Here is a 7,575-nt window from a genome sequence, read left to right on the forward strand (position 1 = left end):
CCTGGGGAGTCTGTTCCAGTGCACAACAACCCTCTGGAAAAAACCTTTTTCTGATACCCAGCCTAAACCTCCCTTGACTCAGCTTCATGCCATTTCCTCGATCCCTGTCACCTGTCACCAGGGAGAAGAGATCAGTGCCTGTCCCTCCCCTTCCCCAGATGAGGAAGTTGTAGACAGCAGTGAGGTCTCCCTTCAGCCTCCTCCAGATTGAACAGACCAAGTCCCCTCAGCCACTCCTCAAACGCTTCCCCTCAAGGCCCTTTACCATCCTCCCGTCCCTCCTTTGGACACTCTCCAACAGTTTCATGTCTTTCTCACATTGTGGCACCCCAAACTGCCCCCAGCACTCGAGGTGAGGCTGCCCCAGCCCAGAGCAGAGCAGGACAATCCCCTCCCTTGCCCGGCTGGTGATGCTGAGTCTGATTCCCCCCAGGACAGGGCTGTCATACTGGCAAGTGAAAGGAAACATGACTCCAGTAATTGGTTTCTCCTAACTGGATTGTTAATGCAAACACCTTTCTGGAATTAGGATGTCCRGCAGAGAGGGAAGAGGGGCAAAATGTTCTGATCCAGCAAAAAATCAGACATACAGGCAAACACACAATTTTCCTACTAAGAGCAAAGCTGGTAAACCTCAGAGGCACTGGGTTGCAGTGGGTAGTATTTAGGTAACCACCAGTCACATAGGGAAGAGAGAAGGTAGGAAATTCTGGAGGAAAAAACTTTCATACTCTGAAAAAAAACATCTGGAGACCAGGACTTTGGTGGGAACTTTCTGTGAAGCATTTTCTGTAGCTGTGCAGAGCTGGAGAGAGAGGTAGAAAGGCAGAGCTGGAATACTTAGGGGGATAACTGGTGGAGATTTCTGCTTCACCAGGAATGGTGCTCTGTGCAGACTAAGCAGAAGCTATGAAGGAGAGAGGAAAAGAGTGAGAGAGAGAGGGAGAGAGACAGAGATTCTTCTTGAGACAAAGGGGAACTGAACTTCTAGCATTTTTATTCAAGAGAACTGTGAGGGATCATTTTTCCTTCATTCAATGGTTTCAGAGCTAAACAGGAAACTATGCTATAATTCAATATAAGACCTCTGTTAAGGAGAAAGACATGAAAATTCTGTATCCAATGAAGTAATAACAATTTTAGGAAGTGTTGTAAAATAAAAAGGAAGAATCATCAGTATGTCCCTAGTAAGTAAGTGGGTTGTGAGTATTCTGAATTGTGAAAATAGCTCTACTCCCTCATCCTTAAGGAAGGGAAGGAGAATGCCAGTGAAAGGAGAGGATCTGAAAAGTGCTGCAAAGATGGTCAAGGATAAGGACAGGCTTTGATATAAATGATTGTGTATATTGGACTCCACAGTCTGGGAAAGGTGACCTGGGGACGCATGACAAGTTTTACAGAAGAGTGGCTGTGGCTCAATGTCCACTCTGTTTGCCTGGTCACCCATGGCTCCTGCATTCCAAGTGCTGCATTCCAAACCAGAGGAAGCTCTTCCTCATGCAGCAGTTCCAGGCTTGGTGGTTGAGTTTTTTCTTTTTTTTTTTCTCTTTTTTTTTTTTTTTTTTTTTTTTTTTTTTTTTTATAAGTAAGCTCAATGGCACATACCTGAAAGTGGGGGTTACTGATTAAACAAAGTAATTATATGTAGGAAATTCCCCATGCTGAAAAATTACTTGAGGCTTGGGGGCCTCAGGGAAGCAATATATAGTTGGAGTGTGCTTGTGCTTCCCACAGCAGCTTGTTTCCACTGTTGGAGACAGCTACACCATGCTATATGGATTCTGGCTATTCTCATGGGGCACTGATATAAAAAAGTAAGGACTCTTTTTGGACCATGGTTCTGGTGCTGTGAGAGCACTTGTCACTTCTGCATGCCTCAGGTAAGGCGGGCACAGTGTCATTCTCCTTCTTTGAGAATACTGTAAATTAAATCCTGTTTTAATGACCTCTAGGGAAGCACTGTGGAGAAAAAAAGTATCTAAAAATATTGTTCCAAGGGAGATCTCAAAAATATTTGAATAAAAAAAAAGGTTCTTCAAGAAAGTCCCTCATATCATAACCTTCAGAATTAGTGAGATTTCTGATRTGTTACACTGGTGAGTTCAGGGGTAGCTGTGTATAAATTCACGATACATTTTATACCCAATAAAATTTCGATAACCCAGATGCTGTAATCACATAAAAATTACAAAACTGTCCTCTTTGCCCAAGCTTGCTGAAGAATAGCAATCCCCTTCTTTGATTGGTTCAAAGGACAATTTCAGACTTTGTTGGCAARCCCTTGCATTGACCGAAGGAAGGAGCAGGAACCACGCACTGACCAAGTAGGGAGCAAAATTTGGCAAGGCAAAAACACTTGAATTCCATAGGAATTAGGGCACCAAATGTATCAAATAACTTAAATAACAGCAGTTAGACTCAGTAATATACTTTCCTTYGAGACATTTCAAGTGATGCTGACAGACAGTTGTTAAATTTTCCTTCCCCCCCTTAAAAAGGAAAAAAAGGTAACTGAGTACAATAACACACTAAACAAAAAGCTGAATAATTAGACAAACAAAGTTCTTGATTAGAACAGGAAATGACGGTAAATTATGCATTGCATTATTTTCATATAGTTCAAATCCAAATGACTTTTTTTTGATGAATAAAATGGAGATACATATAAAATGTAAGAATACTTCACAATATTTGCTAGCARAAATTCTTTGTGACCCAAGAGAGAACATCAGCTAAGACAATAAATAAAGCTTCTTATGTTTTGGATTACCAAAMAGGTTCTGTAAAAGATCGTGGTTTTTAAAGAAAGAATATAACATATTACATTAACATTCCTAAATTGTTATATATCTGATATCAAAGGGGACCTTAAGGACTTGATATTCAAAGATGCTCAGCATGTTCACTTCTGACACAGTCTTCAGCTGAACCACAAGGGCCTAGCAATTTCACAGAAGTGAACCTTGGAGAAAATTGTTGAAACCAAAGTTTGTTTGGTTTTGGGTCTGGAAATTAATCTACTTGGTTTTCATTTTAGACAGCATGAAACACTTTCAATCTGTCACACAGTAATAAATCTTCCTTCTGAGAATGACACTTTTTGGGTTTGCAAAATGATCTGACACATTATCTCTTCTTTCTCTGGGCCAAACGATTCTTTTTAAAAAAATCAAAGGCATGAGGAAAATACTTCTGCTTTCAAAGTCATGAGATAAAAACTGGCTAAGGAAACACTCATTTATTATTTCTGACATTGTGATTAGGACCTATTTGTGAACAAAAAATTCCTGCGTAAGGTGCTGTATCTGTCTTCTATGCTTTAGGTTTAAAGTGCTAGGCAGCAGCCAAAAAAGATAAAAACACAAAGAATAAATAAGAATGCCAGGGAACACTTCAAGTCACAGTTTCAACATGATAGCAGTCTAGCCATTAGAAACTGGGATATATGTAGGAATTTTAGAAGGAAGATCCTACTATGCATAAGAAATTAGGGGAGGAATCCCATTTTAAATATATACAAAAAAGCTAAGTTAGACTACGTCTGCATATGGACTGACAGGCTGCTTGGCAATCAGAGATGGACTTGATGCTGAGGAAAAGTTAATTTGGATGGAATATGCAGATTCACACACCCATGAAGTTATACAGAAATATTTACAAATGATAAAAATTGTCATCAGAATGGGGACATTAGARGGAAAATATGTCTCTGGGATTTGTATGTTGCATACACTTCGTGAAAGCTGTGATTTAAAGCTTAGACCATGAGAATTYCTGTGGGTATCTGAGGACTGGCTAGTATACCAAGAAAGAGCCCTGACTTCTTAACTCTGGAAAGTAGCAGGGGAACGGGACTGCACCTGACCAAGATCAGAGATGCTCTGTTTAGCTTTGCAACACAGACTTTAACTTGCTCCTTTCTGCGCAAAAGTAAAAAATACTTTCCTTGTCAGCTGTTTCCTGATGAAGCCCTCTGCTCCAGTGCATGCAATTTTCAAAGACACAAATTGAACTCAAATTAAATAAAGAGAGATGCCCAAGAAGCTGAGAAAACAAGCTGAGAAATGCAGGAAGTATTTATTTTCGCTACTGGGGTTTTATTTTTTTTCCACAGGAACTTGGGTGCCACTKCAAAATGATTCAAGGGAAGAAGCCAGCCATAAACACTCCTGAAGACAAGGACAATCTAGAGAGCACCATGATTAAGTTGTATAAGTCTTTGAAATTCCTGCTTTGTCTAGAGCAGAGTAAAGCMAAAGTGTGTCTAAAATTGATGTGAAAAACCCATCCACTATCACGTTCACTGTCTCCTTACAGGTGCAGCCATGTATCTCACAGCCTCAGTGAYGCTTTCAGAATGCTACAGTCAAAGCTCAGAGTCAGGCTGGGGTTTGTGGGAAATGCTTCTCCTTTGAGCAGCTTTGAGAGCAGAGAAACACCACTSAGAAACAGGTCCTGGGCTCTCCAGWTTGCTCARGCATAAACAAGAGACTTAGGSTGAGGCTTAGAGCCCCAAAAGGGGGACTTGGCAAGCTGCAGAGCTGAAAGAAATACATCCCATGTAGTGATTCCAATAAGTATGTGAGACAAAACTTGGCATTACCATGCTTTTGTGGTTAATAATTTAGTTTTATCTATTTGCATACATATCATCTTTATTAAACAGTGACTGTCCTTCATGAATCAWGCAGTTCAAGGCCAAGAAAATAATCAGAGACCATGCTATGCTCSGTGCTGAGGAGATAGAATGGTTTGCAAAAAGTAAGGAAAACTCTGCTTTCTGCCACGCACCACAATTTCCCTGGGATGAGGAACCACATGATAATGTTGGGGCCTCTTGAGTGCTAATAAATCAGACTGGCAGCCTAAGTCTATATAAATTCTGTACAGTCCAACCCAACCTGGACCACTCCAAGCCTCYCAAGCAGAAGATGAGCAGCCAGAAGAACTGACAGCACCCATACTCTAATCACAGCTTCAGATCAATTTGGTTTCTGAAAAACTAAATTTTCATTTACTTCATTCAATACATTAAACWGCTTGKTTTTCAACTCAGGATAGCAGGAATSCATTTCCAAGGYTTTTGTCTTTGTTGCAGRCYTGAAAGCRAAAGAAACCACTTTTCAGATTAACTCCTTACTAGTCAAAATCAGTGTGGTAACCAAGTTTTTATTTCTAATTCTAATCATCAGCTTTTGGTTGTCATCAGGCATATTCAGATATTCACTCAAAGCAACTCTCCTTAATGTCATCCTCTCTGAATATTGGATCAAATTCTGCACCTACCACAAAAAGAATCACGCAGGCAGAGAAATTCTGTAATAGCATACCCCTACATGACTGGTGTCAAAAAAGTGGCTGAAATCAGGATCTCTTTCYTCCCCTGGCTTTAGAGGCTGTAACTTAGGTTTCTTTTCTCTTTGGAGTGTCTGGGCAGCAAGCCTTTTCCTTGGCAATGGCATCTGCAACAAAATAGCTGTTGCATTACATTAGGAGAAATTAGGGTACTGTGGTGCCATTGCTGACAGCTTTGTATGTATGGGTAAAAATTGGCTAAATACAATGTCACTAAAGGACATTACCTGGATATCTAAAAGCATACAGGCATGACCTAATTGATGGATTTCAGAACATAGGAAAGAAGAAAGAAAGATTTTATGCAGATCACTTACCCTCATTTCACAATATACAGGATATGCAACAGTGCTTGGTGCCAGGATCAGTGTCTATAGGAGATTTAAGTGTTAACAAAACCCTAACTTCAAGATTAGTGCAAAATGGAGGCCCATGGCTCCAGCTCAAGTTATACGCTTGAATTGCATGTTTGAAATTCAGATCCAGGTTTATGTTTACTGTTTAATGTCAACATTAATGTTTCCTCAATAAAGAGCTTTCAAGGAAAATGTGTATTTCGGTTTGTAGGACTGGTTGCATGTGCTTGCTCTGGGTGTCAGTGAAGGTTCATTGTGGCAGCTGTGAAAGGAAATTTCTCAGACTCGGTCTCACCACACATATATTGGGATGATGCTCCTTGCTTTGATAAAAGAAGCAACAGAGATTAACAGATTGTCCTTGTGATATTTACTTTTTTTTCCTTTCCAGTTTTGGCTCTTTCCTTAGTTCTTTTATGGTTAGGTCCTGGACATTAAGTTACACGATGACTGAGAACCTGAGAACACATCAGTTGTCACTTGATTGTAGCTCTCTCATTCTTAAAGCAAAAACTGGATCACGTTAGAAGCAGGGACRGGTAGTTTTACCAGTGATGTCTGGCAGGTGTCTTAGTGCCACAAGTATCTCTTACTGAGGCATTATGGCAATTTTTGAATGTATTTATATAGAGCACATCTAAAGTCCTTTTCATAAGCAATTTTGTGGTACTGTGTGAAGCAAATGCTAGGACTGATTCTGCTCAAGAAGAGGATGTGTTTTCACCAGCACTCATAAAGTAATCCAAGTGTGCAGAGAGTAGCTCAGATGAGGCATCTGCAGAYGGATTTACCCATTCCCAGAAATCCAGCTCCTCTACCACCAAYAGAGCAAAGGAGAAAAGGGGCTATCACAACCACCTATCAATCTGGAGATTGTATTTATACAGGAAGTACATTCTTGTTCCCTACCAAGTACCAACACCTGCTGGTGCATTCATGTTTCAGTTAGGTTGGGCAAGGTAAACCAGCTGCACCTCCAAACTGATTAATGGTGTTGTGCTCCTTCCCATCTTAAAGTTCATCATGTATGTGCATCCACACGTTTACCTACATCTGATAAACAAGATATTCTTTGTATTATACCTCTCTGGACACACTACCATTCAATTTTAAAATGACAAAAATCATATGCTTCCTTTTGCAGACATCTGTGCAGCTTAATGAATATGCTTTATATTTTCAAAAGGAGGTGAACATCCCTTCCTTGTCACAGACATATTTAACATTAAAAACACAAAAAAATCCATATCGATTAAATATTGATTTTATTTTTTAGAGAGCAAGTACAATGATGTTGCATTAAAATAATGCTATGTCATAGTTGTTACAGCTCTGATAAAAAAATAAACATCTCAATATACTACAGTGTCAACTCATTAATAAATATCACRATAGAAGTTAGTAGTCAACTGAAATTAATAAAACCCCTATAAAAGTATACTATTTTAAATAATAAAATATTTCCAGATGAACAAAAGTAGTGATTTTAAAGTATCATTAAAATGTAAAAGGTAAGAAGCTATCAAATTTAAAATCTCTTCCCTTCCTAACATTCTCTATGCATAAAATCTAAAGACACATTATTTATCTCTATTTTTTTTTTCACAAAAGGTAGTATATGTTAAATAGAAAGTTTAAAACTGTAGTATTATTAATAGCTGTCACAAAATCAMTAAGACACTTTAAAATAGCATTATTTTTGAAGCAGTAGTAGRTAAGAGTGAAGATGTTAGCACAGTGAATTCATCCATCACTATTGTCTCTGCAAAAGACTCTCATCTTTCAACATCTCCCTTCAAAATATAACTGAAACAACCCAAATACAACATAGGTATCAGGATGAAATGTTAGAACTTGGACAGAG

Source organism: Malurus melanocephalus, unplaced genomic scaffold (genome assembly GCF_030028575.1).
Source record: "Malurus melanocephalus ecotype Western Australia unplaced genomic scaffold, MMel_1.1 scaffold_150, whole genome shotgun sequence".
In the NCBI taxonomy this organism is placed as follows: Eukaryota; Metazoa; Chordata; class Aves; order Passeriformes; family Maluridae; genus Malurus; species Malurus melanocephalus.